A 17,174-nucleotide genomic window follows, 5' to 3' on the forward strand; every position below is an offset into this window, starting at 1 on the left:
AGCTTTCATTGCCTTTCCACACTTTTTCTCCTCCTCTTCTTGCCTTTTATGGGACACTGGTGGATGTGTGTGCATGTCCATGTGAGTGTATTTGTAGTTGTGTTCTGTTGTTGATTGACAGAGTTGTATAGTGTGTGCAATGGGTTTCACTGTAGGACCTGAGTATGCATTACTATGGCTCCAGTATTTCGATGTTATATTGCAAATTGTCAATGAAGTCAATCTAATACATGAAAATAGTTGTCTGTAAAGCTGTAATTTCAAAGAAAATATTGGGTTCGGTTTGTGACAATCTTCCTGCATTTTGGACAAAGTTATTACAAAGTTATTGTTAATTAATCAAAAAATAATATGTTAGTCAATATTAAAGATGATACTTATGATTTCACAAATTATTTGAAAATGCCATCCAGCAGTTATCATATATGTATGTTACCCTGATGTAGGTGTGTAGAATATGTGTATGGATGCATGGATATGTATGATGACTATGCTCAAGTTCAGGTGAAAACTTATTTTCAGTGGAGCAGGGTTGGAGGTGGTAGTAATGGCAGCCCCATGGTGATGTGTGAGGGTTTTAGTTCTTGCCCTCACTCATCACTTCTTGTTCTCCCTTTGTCTTTGTCTGGGGAAATGGAATCTGCAGCTTATTGATATTAATAGTGCACAGGCTCTGTGGTCAGAGAGGAGCTGGGACCTGGGCATAAGTGGAAACCTGATATGGCTGGGTAGAATTGACAGTCCTCCTACTTGACAGGTTGAAAAGGGCTTGGTTGTAAAAATAGAATTGCACAATATTCACTGTGTCTTAGCCCTTTGTGTTTTGTATTTTATGTGCCTGATTGGGACTGAACCTTTTGACTGCACTGATCTAATTTCACATGCAAAGTTTGAGACTTTTTCAACTGTGTGGATCCTGACTTGCCCTGGCTGTGACTTCTCAGGAGATAAAATAATTCACAAAGCACAGTTGTCTGACAGTTTTCCTCATTCATCAGTAGATTAGAATTCCTGAAGATGTAGAGTGGCCTGCATTTGGTTTCCACTTGATAGGACTTTTCACATTTGATGAGCTCATTTAAAGAGTGTAAAGAAATGCGCGGACTTGTTTGTTTTGGGTTAGGAGTGAAATTCCACTTCCTTGGTATTAAGACAGCAAAGCTCTCTGTGTGCACTCTGTGTACTTTGTTCTTAGCTCAGCAAAACGTGAGGGCAGGTCTAAAGAATCTGGGGGATCAGACAGGCCTGACATTCACCAGACTGCACTGTTGCTTTTTAAGCTTAGAAAAAAAAGGGCTGTCTGGATTGAAGTTGGGTTTAATTGGTGGGTTTTGGGTCTGTTTGCGTGTCAGAAAGTGCTGTTGTTTACAGTCTGTGTGGGTGTTAGAATACAATGTCAGGATCCTGCCAATCACATCAAAAAGAAAAAGCAACAATGCTTGTTTTTTTTCATAAACTGACTTTTTTTTTGTCTTTACGAGACTTAGCCATGTTTTTCATTTAATCATTCCATCTTAATAAAATCCCAAAAGAAAAGAGGGAGAAAATAGTGTGCACTCAGCCCTTTTAGCAGATCAGATCATACAGTAAGCAGCTGCATTTGTTGAAAAGTGAGTCATGCTTTAGATTTTCCTGTGTTTCAGAGCACAGACAGTGACTTGGAAAATCTCCTGCACACACCCTAAAAACAAACACCAATGACCCTGTGTATAGATATCACTAACTCCACGCAACTAAACTCTCCTACACCCTCTTCTTATTTACACAATACTCTTAATGTGAATCGACCAGCCAGAAGGAGCATTGAATCAGTCACTACTTTTTCTTAGTTTCAATCAAACACCATGCCTGTTTCTGGCACAATAAATAGATAGTATATGTTTATTCAGATGCTGATACTAAGTCCTGGGTGGGCTGTAAAGGACGGAGAGACATCTCTGACAACCCCTATTGACAACCATTGAGCTGAGCATTAATTAATATGGTAATGATGTGTGAAGGTTCATTAACGAGCCGCTACAGAAGTAGCCACAGATACAGTATTAAGCGTGCTTAGAGTAATTAATGGAATAACTTTACTTAGTGGTAAATATTCATGGGCTCTCATCTTTTTGTCTGCACAGTGTGAAGAGAGAGGAGAGCCTGTCCATTAGAGAAGCTGAAGAGCTGTCCGCAGAGAATGTGGGCCTTTTGTTGGGATTGGGTGCGTTTCAGTGGAGGGGTAGTAATTCATATTTTGAACATGCAATCTTACAACAAAGCCAAAGGCACTGATAACATACATAGGACTAGAGAGCATATTGTGAAGCCGTGACCCTCTCACAAATAGGGAAGTCCACTTCACAGGTTTGCGGGCAGAATAAAATACGTCTTTGTTCGTGCTTAGATGTAACTGCAGCAGTTCATTACCATAGCAAAAAACCCTTCTGATTGTCCATTTCCTCTGTTTGTGTGTTTTTAGCCCCCACCACTATATTGAAGCCCATGGTATTTGCATAGAGAATGGAAACATTTATTTGGATCATCTGATGCTCTAAAAGTAACCGTTATGTTATCTATTACACACAAGTGTCTTGTAACTACAGTTAGATAGTGCTACAACAGAAGTCTTTGTTGTCCTATTTTCTACTTTAACACAATACACCTACAACATCCTTTCAAGACTTCCAAAGAGAACCTTGCAAAATGCTGCTTAGTTTCCTTTGTCTTTTTAAATTGTTGCATTTTGATTCACATTCTTAGCTTAGGCATCTTACTGAGCATGCACATAACCCACCTAGGTGGGTAATTATCTCAACCAGGACTTGTTCTATTCCCTAAAATCTCAATGTGGGAGTGTGTGATGGGCTCGGTTTTCCCAACCGGTCGACGCAGCATGTGCTTGTTTATCCTCACCCTACGTTCTTTGCACCCCCACTGTTCCAAATGGCAATATTACAACCTTGTGCTGTTTGAAATGGAGACAATTATCTGTTTAGGTATTACAAGATGGGCATTATATTACAAAGAGAAAAGGCATACAGCTGCTATCAGGATCCCGTTGTTGCCTTTTCTTTCCAATACAAATTTTCCATCATTAGAATGATGGAACATTTATCTAAATGGATGTTATGCATTGGGTAAACTCATTTAGCTCCTGGGGCTCTTTCAGGTGATGGGAATTAATGATGTTTAGTAGTTTGAAACTGAAAATATCTGTCATTTGTCACCACTCACCATTGATTTATTATTCCATTGATGATATGTTAATTGAAGTATAATGAGTCACAGTAATAGCGTTGTTGTGTGAGAATGGTGCATTTTCAATGATTGTTCAACCCTTGGTAGAGTTCAGAGTGAGCTGGATGTTGACTCACGTTTTCAACAAGGGCATTTAACACATAATTAATGCTGAAACTGGGCAAGTTGGGCCAGTGTGTTTTATCTATGCTCAGTCTGCTTTAGATAAACACTTGCACAAACGCCTGGCCACAGTTTTGACTGCCAAATGTAAACGGCAAAAAAGAACAGTGGGAGAGGGAGTTGTTTTTCTCCTTTTATATTTGGATATGCTTTAATGCTTTTATTCAAATGCACCTGAGATATTGCCCCACAGTCTCTTTGCAGTTTACCATAAAAATAAGATTTTGTTTCCTTCACTTTTTTCCCCCCATCTTTTCTTGCCTGGGTTGAGTGCTCAGTTAGAAAGCTGTGCGCATGCAGATCAGGACTTAACAGGAGGAGTCGAGCCAGGGCAGAGCAGGTACAGGTACAGTGTGTTCACCACCAGGGGGGGCCAAGAAGGGTTACTGTCAGTAATATGAAAAGTTTTTGTCTTGCAAATAGACCACATACTCACATCAGACAAACCCATTGTTCACTTGCTATCACGAGTGGGTGTAGTTGTAGTTAAGAGACGGATGGAAATGCAAGGATGTGCCTGACTTTGACAACAGTAGGCTACAGGAGGATAATGACAGGTGCCTTCCGCCCTGCTCTGAGCTGAAATGGTGGCTGTATATCTGTAGCAGCCAGGGGAGGTACGCTGACTGGTATATCTTCATACAAACAAAGGATAGCAAACAGCTATCAATGCAGAAAATTGATTTCTTTCTGATGATTTGTCAGAACATGTATAAGGCTGCTTGTGCATGCTATCAATTCCAATCAATAGTAGCTGGCAGGCAGCTTGTTCTTGGTCGGATTTACTTTTTTCATGTATTCATGTTTTTTGAAAACTGTCTTGTGGGTGCTAAGTATTATGGTTAGCAGTAGTAATTATTTTATAATTGTGAATAATTCTCCATCTTGTGTGTGCAGGGCGAGGAGGCTGTTTTACCACCGCTGGAACTGAAGATTGCTTTAAATAAGCAAGTCCTTGTAAAAGGTAAACACACAATCATTCACCATGCTTCAGTCCCTGCATGAGTGTGAATGCTGTATTGAATTGGCTTAATAAGTAACTCAATGCAGTGTGGTTGTCTTGTTTGTGTACTGTATTTTGAGTGTATACATGTGGGGCAGGAGGGTGGAAGACTTGACACGTGCACTCTGTTAATGTTATAAGAAGCAACTAGTTTGAGAATAGCATGGTGAGTAGTAAAGGACAAGTTTCCCTGCAAGACTTAGTAAAAACTTTGTTGTGCGAGTTGTAGTTTTTAATTACTCATTTCACTTTGTTGAGAACTTCGAGAGATCGTAGACACATGGATGGCTGCTCATTGTGGAGATGTCTGTCTGTATGTGCATGTTGACATTTGTTAAGAAATATGGTAACACCATGTTTACTAAAACGAAGTGGGAAGGCAGTGGTTTAGGTTACGGTTCATTCTGGCTGATACCTCGTGTATGCTCCTTGCGCGCATCTCCCTAACTGAGAATGTTTTATTGCCCCCAGGATGTGAAGTTTTGGCTGGGGCGATCCGGTGAGGTGGAGTAGAACTGGGGGAGTGGTGTTCATGTATGTGTGTGTATGTGGAAGGTGTTGACAGTTCAGGAGCTCAGGGCTTCAGTGAAGGAGAGTGTCTGTTTTCTGTCTCTTACAGCTTTAACCTCAACATCATCCCTTCCTCTCCATATCATTTTACTATCTTTACCACGTCTTCTGAGTCTGTCACTCACTCTTTCCCTTCTATAACATGCTATGATTTATTGTTAGATAAGTAGGACGTGTGCAGGACATGTGACAATTAAAACTGTACATTTATTGTTTGAGGCTGTTGAAGTACTACATCCTGGCCTGGTTAACGAAATCCATGTGATGTAACTCAGGTTCAATCAGTATTGCAACTACTGACTGAATAATTTTAATGTTTATGAAATTATACAGCAACCATTCTTTTCTTATGGAAATATCTGAATTTTCAGAAGAATAATTTCCATGCTCTTATTTTTATAACCTTATGCCAATAACCAATATTATATTTTCACAACAAGTTTAACTAAAATGATAAACTAGAATATTTTCATGCCCCCCCCCCCCCATTTAAACCCAAAAAGATTTCCATGGAAAGTTTATTATTGAAATGTAACAAATCTCACTACAGCCCTTTATTAACTTCTACAGCTTTTGCACAGAGTTTAGTCAAAACAGAAGCAGCTGACAGTGTCATCATTAAGGTTGGGCCAGTTGTATTTCTGTTCATTATAGGACCACAATCATAAATTAAACAGCCTATACTCCCTTTTAACTTGATTCAGACATTCAGCACCGCAATTAGAGACCTCGAGAAAATTGAATTGAAGGACTCAAGTAGCTACTGTTTATCTGGAGTGTTGAGTCCACTCCACCAGGTCCCTCAGCTGCATGCCTCAGGTTTAAGATCAGCTCTGAAATCTTCCAAAAGGTTGTGTAATTAATGCTAACGTCTCAAAATCAGCTTAATTACTGACACAAGTTTTCAATGTGATTTTGATGGCATCACTAATGCAGAAATCCCTGTGGCAGCTTATGGGATTAGTATGTCTTGGTGTTTAAAGCTCTTTGAAAGTGCAACAGAGTCAAATATGCAGTGTGTATTTGTGTGCACATGTGGTGCTCATTTTTTTCTACATCAACCAAACTTTATTATATTTATAATTAATTCAAAACAAACTTAAAATGTACAAAAAACCTGCCAGGCAAAAGTTTTGGTTCCGATATCCTGAACACTTAATCATCATATGAGCATCTCTGTATGATAGCGCTTCCTCTGATGTGTGCTGTGTGTAGGCCTGCATCTAGGGCCAATTCATTCAGACCTGATGACATTCAACTGTCCATAAAGAATGGTATTGCTTTGAAGAATCCTCAGATGCTCAAAACATGTTTCTCTGTTTTGAAGGCTTCAAAACATTATTGTCCCATGCTGGACTTGATTTGAATTTCATGAATCTGTGTAAGAGAGAAATGCACATCATGCAAACCATAAGTTTCTTTTAATTCTACATTTGCTGTAAATGCTTTGGCTTATATTTCCTTAGTTTTCACTGTTGAGGTTGTTATGTTTAATCCACTTTTTTATGGAAGTGTTAAGAATAAACAAGTGGATTCATGAGTTGGACCCACAGAAAGGTCGTGTGTAGATTTATGCCAGGATGAAAATAGGGCCTCTGTAACAGTTCCCTTGACTGCATTTATTGCTTACTTTAAAAAAGTAATTTCTTTATATCAGCATCAAGCTGAAAATTGCCATGTATTAGTATTAGGCTTGGTAAGCTTCTAATTCTGTGGCATTTACAGCCGGCTGTGTTTCCATGCATTTATAACACTTTGATTCTTAAGAGCTGCTTTAATCGCTTATGCCTAGCTCGGAACATAATAAACAACTCGCTGTAGAGAAAGTGCCACATGGGGGAGATTTCTAGCAAGAAAGTTAAACGCTTCTGTCACTGGCAGTTTTGTTGCTGTGTTTTTCATGCACAGTAAGTACCATAATCTGCTCTCTGAGCTTGACTGCTGTAGTTAAAAAACATTGACAGGCAGAATAGATGCAAGAAAGCGTGAAAATAAAAAATTGTTGTCCCTACAAAGACGTCACAATGGAGACCAAGGCAGAGACATAAAGCGTACTTCTGCCTTTTCCTGTTGATTGAGATCACAGGATGTGTTAAAGTCTTCTAAACACCCTCACCTGGCTGCTTTGCCTATCTGATGCTCTGATATATCACCTGCCTCTGTATTGTCTGGCTAAACAGGTTGCACAGTTAAATGCATGCTTTATGCAGAAAAACAGTATGTCACACAATGGAGCAGCACACTTATTTTCTCTTGCATCTCTTACAACCTTCCTGTGAATGATCTTTCAAGGTAGGAAGAAATGCACCCATATCGATATGATGTGTTATCTGGAAGCTGCTTAAAATATCTTTTAGGGGGAAACACGTTTGGCAAGTTTCAATCTATTTTTCTATCAGCATCAAACCGACATGTCTTCTTTTCGTTTGAAACATATTGATGGATGTATAAACTGTGGTCGGCCTAGGAGAGTGAGCAGCTCTAATAATGTCAGCCTGCTACCAGGTGCAGACGACTAACATGCCACAGTCTTCGGGTGAGATTGACTGAGGCGACAGAGGTAAGCAAATTCCATCCACAGATGAGTTGTCTTACAGCCAGATGAAAAGAAAATCACAAAAGTGAGAAAAACTGTCAAAGCGATCTTTTTTTAGTGTTGGCCTTGTGCCTCTGCTTCAGGAAAGATGAAAAAGAGCTAGTAACTTGGATTGATTTGTTGTCTTCTGAGCAAAATGACTATACAGAGACATTTTTGTGGTAACCTAGGCTAGTATCTTTGAAGTGCAAAACTATACTGTGCTGTAACCAGTACAATATCAGTTTAACATATGCACATACTGTTCCTGCACCTAAAAACAAAGTTATGCATTCATATATTATGTTATTTTTAACATCTATATTATTAAAACAACTCTTTTTTATGGTCTCCTCTTTGACTAGTGAAGGTCTATGACTGTTTAAGGAAATTCAAAAAAGTTCCTACAAGCCACAGTGATTCTTATTTGGATAGTTCTGACTTCGTTGCAGTCACTTCATGCCATGGTAAATATCTCTTTGGCTGTCCTTTGCTTTCTCTGTTTATTTTAGAAAACAAATCCCTTTTAGGGATAAAGCACCTGGTGGGGCTACTTAATGGAATGGCTTCAGCCCTATGCAAATAAACAGCTTGCATTTTTGGTGTGAGATTAGGAATGAGGCTGAGAGGGCTGGAAAGAGGTGGGTAAAAACCAAACAAAGAAAGTCAACATGTGGAGAGAAGTGGAGAAGTTGCACGTCTGCTTCTGCTTCCTGTGATAGTTTACTGTATGTACTGTATGTCTACAGAAAAACATGTAAACACTGACACATTGTGAGCTTTGAACCTGAGTAAGACTTTCCTTTTTTCAGCTTTAATACTGAGGTAAAGATTTGGTTTGTTTTGTTGTTTTTTGTTTTTTTAAACAGTGGACCAGTGAGTCAGCATTGGATATAAATAAGGGCTGTAAAAGTCTAGTTTTTTAGACTTGGACCTAGAAAAGATAGTGTGCTAACCAGAGCAGAAGAAAAGTGAAGAGTGAAGAGGGAGGAGCACATGTGACCAGTGAAACATAAAGCAGAGTTATGTCTACATTTCTTTTAAATAGCTGAACATGCTTTTGAAATTAGTGAGAACTGAACCTTCAAACCAGGCATATCAACTATTATCTCAGCTGTTTCAGTCAGTCATGAGTTTGAGCTGTGCTTTAATTCACATCATATATTGTTAACACTTGGATTCATTTCTTTGCTGGATTTTTTAAAATAATATCCTAGAATCTGAAGATTCTTTTATGAAACTAGGAAGTAATAAAACTTTACTTCATTTAGCAGGGTAGTTTGGGTGGCCCCTAGGTTCACACTTGATCAAAAAAGGTATTTGTACTATAAAACCTGTTTCATAAGTAAATAGTTTAAAACAGGTTATGCTCCGACAGTCAGGCTCAATAATGAATCCATAGTACAACATAACTAACGAGCAATGCTTTGGATTCTTTGGCTCTCTGTTCCCTTAAAGTTCTGCATGGTTGAGATGATTTGTTATTGTCAACGGTGCAAATTTGCATGTCAAAGTTCAGCAAAAATTTGGATGCATATTTAAATTGCCACAGAATTTTGAAAATTTTTGAATTCATTTCATAAGCTAGTGTGACCGGGCTGTAAATCATAATTACCTTGTAGTTTTGATTGTGTTTCATCTGATCGTGTTAGCTTTAAACAATGATCCACTTTGTAGATTGTAGAATAACATTTTTGTAAGTATCATATTAGTACTGGCATTAAAAAACGTGAAATGCTATCCAGTTTTACTCTGGGCACCTACGCTCCATAATCACTTCAGATTAGCCAATGCTCTTATTGACACTTTTTTCTGTTTCTTTGTGTCAGCTGAACTGAACCACTATAAAATAGGGCTTTTCCTGTTGTCCGGTCATCTGCCTTCGAGAACATTTTGAAAAGATGATGGATTAGTATGGAGAGATGGCCGAAGTGGAAAGTTTTTGAAAGTTTTCAAATTTAGCCGCCTTAGTGTGGACATGGCCTGAGAAGAGCGGCATGGAAAGACTTTCTACCTAAATGTGGATCTGTGGATTTATTTATGTAATCAAGTTAAAAAAGGTGGAGGCATTTTTAGGCTGATATTTATTTACTGCTTTTTTTCTCCCCCTTTTTTTCTTTCTTTTCTTTTTTTGCTCTGGTTTTAGCCTTGGCTCTGCATTGTTTTTATAAACAAAGTCTCTCTGGCCAGCTAGAAAAAACACAGGGCTGCTCAGTGCACTGAAAACAGGAATGACAAACACCATTAGCTGAAAAATTTCCATCTCATTGCAACTATGTTATTGTTTACTTTACCATACACGTCCTAATATGGTTACCTCCCTGTCAAAGCCGGCCAGAGCAGAGCCGAGGGGCCCTCGCAGGGAGACACTTTCAGCTGCCACTTAGACAATAAGAAACAAATGTCACAGCTTGGCAAAATAGCCTGGCTTTCACAGTCTTACAGTACTTGGCCATCCATGCTGCCTGGCTCAGGCTTCTGTGTGGTATTTATCTACTCTGCACTGTTAGATGCCCTCACAATGTACCCCATCTCTCTTCCTTTCTGTGCCCTCTCTTCTTGTCTTCCTTCTGTCTTTCTTTATTTGTCTGTATCTCTCCATCGATCTCTGTCCCTGTCTGTGTGTTAGCCATGTGTAGGTTGACTGATGGGCCTCTGTTTGCTGTGTTAAGTTATTTATCAGGGGGGTGGGGTGATGTGTTTGGAGTGACTGCTGCCCTACTCCCTGTGGCCAAGTAGAGGCCAGTTCAGCCTCAGGTCACGCCCTGGCCTGGAGCCGATGCTACATTTGAACTGGAAACATCTTGGCGATTCTTTGAGACCCTTTATGATACTTGGATGAATTCATCTCACCACACAGACTCAGAGAGCTGAGGGATACTTGAGAATAAAAATAGAATTCTAAGAAGGGTGTTTCATTTTTATTGTTCTTAAGTTGGCAAAAGCAAAAACAGTTATGAATGAATGTCCACTGTACTATGTTTTATCTAAATGAGGATAAAATAATTATTTAATCTGTAAGGTTCTCCAAAGGTTTAAGAGTTACAGTTTTTGCAATCAGTAGTGCTTAGCAAAGGAAAATAAGAGTGAAATGCCATCAAAATCAAAAAAGTGGACAATACTCAAATTGCCAGTCATCTGAGAGTATTCGCCATAGATTGTTGGTATATAGACTATTAGGCATTAGGTTAAGCAACCTCACTGCTGGCTAGTCCAACAGTAGGTGGAAATAGGGTTTTTGCGGATGCATGGGCTTTCTTTTCCCAGTTGGTGGAGGAGGATGGCAGCCTCACCTCAATCCTAAAATCCTCACGTTTATGATATTTGCCCAGTATTATCTGTGCCTGTGGATGAATGGGAGGACAGAGCATGAGGAATGTAGAAGGTCAGACCGTGATTTACACAGTACAGAGCCAGAGAATCCTTGGGAAAATACTTGGGCCGGGATCAAACAGATGCCATGTGATATGTTCTTAACACTGACCTTTAAATTCATGCATTTTCTTGATCCCTTCTGACAAATGATGCACTTAATGCAAAGTTATAGATTGATAGATAGGTAGATAGACACATGATACTTTTCTGACCTATTGAGTCAGTATTAAAGTTACATAATCAATGTGGTGGTGTTAAAATACTGGTATTATCAGTATAAGTATACATTCGTAGTCTCCTTTTCTTAATTCCTGAAATGGTTTTCATGTGATTGGCACATAAGTCACATGGTTAAATACACTCACAGCGACTGAAGTATGTGTGGTACATACACACAGAAGGAGCTGAATGAATGTGGTCCAATAATTAGCTATCAATTGACATTTCTAAGTAGTGATAATTACAATGGTTATTCTGTTTTATCAGTTTCATTATAGCTCAAAATAACCCTCTGTTTATTATTTTGCCAGTATTTTGTTCAAGCCAAACTATAATTTCCACTCCATTGCAGTTATATTTTGTTGATAAGCTAATGGCACTGACCTTTTGTTTTTTTCCATCTGAGGGGAAAGACTGTACCCTTTTTGACGTTAATGAACTTTGTGAAAGGTTGTTTACTGGCTTCAAGGTCGGTTTCTGAGAAGGGCAGGAGGCTTTCTTGTAAACATATTTACAGCCAAAAATGTGTAAACATTGTAAATGTATACAGGTGCAGCAGGGGCAAAGCTGGCATATTTCCCTTTATTGTATTCCTAACCTTTCCCCTGTTACACACATGCATAAAGGTTGTTGTGTGCCTATGTGTTTATTTCTGGAAGTACTTGCCAGTAATATACAACTGACAAAAAGCAACACAAAAATTACTCTTAAAAGGCATAATGATGTTCCTGATCACAATCTAAAACTCTAAAACTGAGAGGGGAGAGAAGCACAGGACAGGCAGATAGCAAGGCAAGCACAGGACTAGTGGGGGTATTAAATATAAATTAATGGAATGTTGCTCAGGCACATCTCTGGGTGTAGTGTAGTGTTGAAAAATAAAATTTATGTTGCCGGCTACTAGCCGTGAAGGTGCATTTGGACTTAGTATCCTTTAATTAGAAGTGAGATATTAGCATTTCATAGGGCTTTATGCTGGGTGAGGGGATTGGCCGGCCACCGTGCCTTCATTAGCCAGCTTCTCTGTGTAATGAGTGCTGTCATTAACTGATGGAGTGGATTTGCCCTAGCTCTACCTTGAAAAGCACATCTTTTACATACTTGCAAGGAATAAGCCTTTTAATGCATTTCTTAATGAATAAAATAAGATGCCACTTCTTTAAAATTTGACAAGTGCATTTCTGATAATGTACACCTCTAGCACACCTCAGCTGCATTTTTCTTTTTTCTTATACAAGAGAAAAACAGAGAAATACTTGTGGAGATAACAGTGGAAATTTGTGGAACAAAGGTGCAAATATTACTGCCATTCACCAAAAGAAAAACATAATCTGAATCATATCAATAATATTGGATGATAAATGTGCAAGATGGAAAGGGTTGACTTTGCTTCATATGCTTATGAAATAAGGTGTGTATGATTCATGTCACAGGTCTGAAGAAGTGCTCTCTGAGCTATAGTGCTAGATGATAAAACTCACCATGTTTGTCATGGAAAATGGCAGGACAGCTATTGGATAAACCTGACTAAATTATATGTGCGTCTGTGCAGGAGTGTGTGCACATTCAACAACAGTCAAGACAGTCAGAGCTGTGGTGTTTTTTTGTGATATGGAAGTCTCCTTAAGCCTTTGGCTGCGGCTCTATTCTCAGAATCAGCCGTGAAGTGATTAGTATTTTATTGATGAGCTCCTGAAGTGGCAAGTGTGGGAAATTGGATCTTTGATCTCCTGGAGTTTGGGAAATATATCCTGAGTGTGTGGAGCTCTCCAGGTAAAACACCCCCATCCTACCAACATCACTATGATGCACTCAGACAGACAAGTCGTTTGGGAGGGATATTCCTCCCCTTCTCCAAAACACATATTTGTTTTGGATGTTTTCACTGAGAGTCTACATGGTGATTACAGATGTTCATTAACAAAATTGGGTATTTGTTTTAAACTTTAACCAATCACTTTGATATGCTAATTACAGTGTAATTTAATTTGAGCCCTGCAATGATGATGCTGTTATTACGGACATAAATGATGCAGTTAAGCTGAGAGTAATCTCATTTGCATACTGTACATGCCAGTAAATTAAGCCCTTTCCTGCGTTGCTTCAGCTTTAATTTTCCACTCCTTTTCACACAGCATCCCTCAGCCCCTGTGCCTAATAGCAGGCCAGCTTGTTTGATGTGGAAAGCTGCTTCCTTACACTAAATCTAGTCACAATATGTAATACATAAAGGCTCTCATTATAACTCTAAGTGATCTTTCAAGAAGTTGGTATTAATAAGCAGGCAAGCTTTTCATACTTTGTAGTGATGCACAAAACCAGTTTTGTCCCTCATCATAATCGTCTTCAGTGTTCCTTAATCTGCATCTGAGAAATAAAAACTATCATGGATATAATAACGATGTACCCAGGCCCCTAATAATATTGTATACGTCCTCTGCTATGTGTTGATCACAGTTAGCTTCAAAGAAGTGATTGTATTTTGATATTCCTGCTTTGAACAAAGATAAAGGGCATTTGGATGTATGAGGTTTTTTTTTTTTTAACCTCACAAAAACTAATTGAAAAATATGGCCTTGTATGTTTAGACCCAATAATTTGGGTGCTTTTTTTAAATGTCTGTATGAAAGAGGCACATATCTGACAGAGGGACATGACTGGCTTTGATAAAAGCTCCTGCGTCTTCATTAGAGAAGCAGCACCTCTTGGTGTCTCATTGTGTGATGTTTGCAGGGAGAAGGTAAATATGTTTGTCATACCGGGGTGTATGTATGCTGCTCAAACATGTGAGATGGGCCCCAGTGAATGTTGAAGACTTTGGTTCACCACAGCAATCAGCAGCACTGTGAATGTACAGTCTCACCATGGTCTAAACTTGCCCTTAGGTTTCCTCCTTACAGAGTCGGTCTTCCCTTTGCATTTTGAAGGTGGGTTAGGAGTGGTTTATGGACTTTAACACTGACAATACAATTGCCCTTCACTGAGAATGTGCCTCCATTTTGCACCATAAAGAATATTATTTTTCTGCTAGCCAATTTTCTCTGTTAGTCTCTAATTGGCTACATAAATCTCAGCTGTTGAGGGTGAGAAATGTTGCAGTGTCACACAGTGTAATCTTCACCCTTATTTACCAATTCATTAAGATTCATTGATGCAGGATCGGTGAGAGGAAATGACAACATAAATCAGGCCTCCAACATAATGACCCTAATCAGTTGGGAATAGCAGAAAATGTCATGATGAACTATGTCCTTGTATTAGTGCCACTGTACATTGTCATTGTCCTGCTTTATGAGTGGGACGCATCCTTCTGACATGGGCTGTATTTAACAAAAAAGAGTTGTTAAAACCTGATTCCATTAAAACACAGAAATTCATGTAAGGCCCTTTAGTATTTAGCCCTTCACCCTTTATCTTCAATTCAACTACTTAATGGAAGGCACAAACTCTCTTCCTTTTTAACCCTCTCTATTCTCGCTCTGGGAAGCTGTGGCTTTTAAAATAATAACACCCTTCTTAGTCTTAAATGACCCTGGCATCCACACCAATAACAGTGGTATAGATGTCAAAGTTAAGTAAATTTGAAGCAGTCACCGATCGCTGACAGCTGTAGGCATGACACTATTGAAATAAAACAGCCATTGCATTGCCATGCCGTTATTTGTGTGTAAAGGTTAATGATTGTGTCTGGATAATCAATAGCCTGACTTAATATCTCTGTACAAAACTCCAAACAAGAGTAGTGGGAGAGCTACACCTGCTGTGTGTTTTTGTCTGGAGAGAAACATTTAACAGTGTTAAGAATCATTTAAATAGCAGGGGTTAGGCCAGGCTCTACAATTTATTCCAGTTATCATGCACGGTATACTGAGAGAGGAATCATAATAAATGCATCTACCACGCTTGATGATTTACTCAGCTGCAATTAGTGGCTTACTTTGTGTGTAGACCTGTGGTTTACCACATCTCTATCTTGGTGATTCAACAGAACTGACCAGATTTTTCTAAAAAATGATTAGCCCACATGTTGTCACTCTGGTGAGTTGACATCCACCGAAAACACAGCAAATCATATCTTGTTCTGTCTTTGCATAGGCACACAATATTAATTCAACAGGTTTGTTGAGGCTAACCTCAGTTTGCTCAGGTAAATGCATCTGACACATTTCTTCTTCACAAGTTCACGTTCCCTTACCTCTAGCAGCAGCCTATGTAAATCTGATGAAAATGATTAAAGGTCCAACACGGTTTAAGTAATGTTAAAACAATAAGCACTTTTGCAGCTCCCATAGGATGCTGTTTTTCTTTGGGTATGCACGATTAATTGGTAAGATGAGCTTGAGGCAGGCAATGTGTGTTTTTTCCTGTGCATTGAGCCTGTGGTCAGAAAAAGAGGCCCCTGGTCTCCTGGTGTCTGTCCTCTCGCTGTAGTGTTAATGGGCATGAGCCACATGTGAGATTATCAAAGTCAAATGAAGGAGAGTCACTGAGAAAAATGTGTGGCGAACTACTCCTAAAAGAGGCTCCACATCCCAGAATTACTATTCCATTCATGTACAACCAGATTTAAACTCATTAGACTTCTCTATTTACTTAGTCTCTGTCGGCCCTAGTTGTACTAAAAATACCATGGCCTGCCTTACTTTGGCACATTCCGTCATTGTCTGTGCACAGCAGGCCTTTACACCGAGGTGTTTCTCAGATAACTCCATGCATAGAAGACAAACTGATTTGTGTATTTTCTGAAATTATGGATCTACTCAGCTTCTCCACTGGAGACTGTCTTCTTATTGTTAAATTGTGTGTGCTTGTAGTGTGATAATAGGTTGATATTCATATGCATCATCATAGTCTATTGCTTGGATGTCATGCCCCTTTTCTTTGCTTGTGGTGTAGTAATAGATTCAGATCTAGATTTCATGCCTGAGAATCCCATCACAGTCATCTAAATGTGTTCTAAACATGTGTTTGGCACCCTTGCTCATATTTTATGCCTTCCTTACATGAGGCTGACTGTTATTTTGGGAATAAATAAAATCAGTAGGGGATGCAGAGACAGAAAACTATGGATACTGGGTAAGGAAGCCTCACTGGATGGCTTCAGCTCAGCAGATGGCAAGTTGTTGTACACATGAAAAATTCACAGTCAAGGTGATGTGCAGCTTGAAAGACTCCACATTATATTACCTACCTTGTCTTTTGTCATCACTATTTATTTTTGGACAACAAAATGTTTGATCTAGCAGATGCGGTAACTCATTATTTGTTGTCAGACATAAATCAAGTAATTAAAGCTGTAGACTTTAATTTATGAGAGAGAGCACCTTTGTCTGTTCTATTCCTCCTAATTCCTGTTTTGTTTTTTTCACTCCGTCCCCTGATGTTGTTAGTGCCAGCTCTTGGAGCCCTCAGACATCCTTTATTTCCACGAACCCAGTTACTGAATAATTGAATGAGGTAAATGTTTAACATGTTTTTACAAGTTCCTCGCTGCGCTGTTGTGAAGAGCCACTGTTTGTTGGGTCTGGAAGAAAGACTTGGTTGCTTTGCTTGACAGTGATGTGTTTCCATAGGAGACCACCTCAGAGGCTGCCCACCCCGGCGTCACCCATCTTGTTCTCATCCAGTGTGGCTTGCAAGCAGCTGCAACACACCAGCTTAATGCGTTTTCAAATGTCAGAAGAATGACTTTTTGTTTATCTTGACTTCTGCATTGCTGTTTATTCTAGCCAAAGCTGCATTTGCATCGACCTTGATTCCCCAAAGCCCGGCCCCCTCCCCTCCTCTCCCCTTCTCTCCCAGAACCTGTTTACACTATGCTTGCCCTGAGTGTCACCTAGGAAATCGGCTGATCATTCCACCTGGTTAATATTAAATGGCTCCTGCAAGGAGATGTGTTTGTTCATAAACACAACCCCCCGTTTCTCCTGTTTACTGTAGCCATGGCAGCAATCACTTATTAAACAAACAGCTGCTTTGTTTGCCAGCATGAGTAGTCTGCTTATTCCCCATACAAGGCCTGGGAAGAAC

At 39.3% G+C, this 17,174-nt stretch overlaps 1 protein-coding gene across 10 annotated transcripts in view; it reads left to right on the top strand.

Moving 5' to 3' along the window:
• foxp1b (forkhead box P1b) overlaps positions 1–17,174 on the top strand; it is a 142,219-nt gene that overhangs the window by 42,263 nt on the left and 82,782 nt on the right. For 8 of the 10 annotated variants that reach the window (XM_026306082.2, XM_026306075.2, XM_026306072.2 and 5 more), the window contains one exon: positions 4,300–4,366. The gene's annotated coding sequence lies outside the window, so the exon portion shown is untranslated. Of the gene's footprint in view, positions 1–3,814; positions 4,020–4,299; positions 4,367–7,168; positions 7,268–7,442; positions 7,536–17,174 lie in introns of those variants that run through there. The other 2 variants (XM_026306078.1, XM_026306080.1) reach the window with 2 other exon arrangements.

The sequence above is a fragment of the Mastacembelus armatus genome, chromosome 5 (genome assembly GCF_900324485.2).
Source record: "Mastacembelus armatus chromosome 5, fMasArm1.2, whole genome shotgun sequence".
NCBI lineage: Eukaryota > Metazoa > Chordata > Actinopteri > Synbranchiformes > Mastacembelidae > Mastacembelus > Mastacembelus armatus.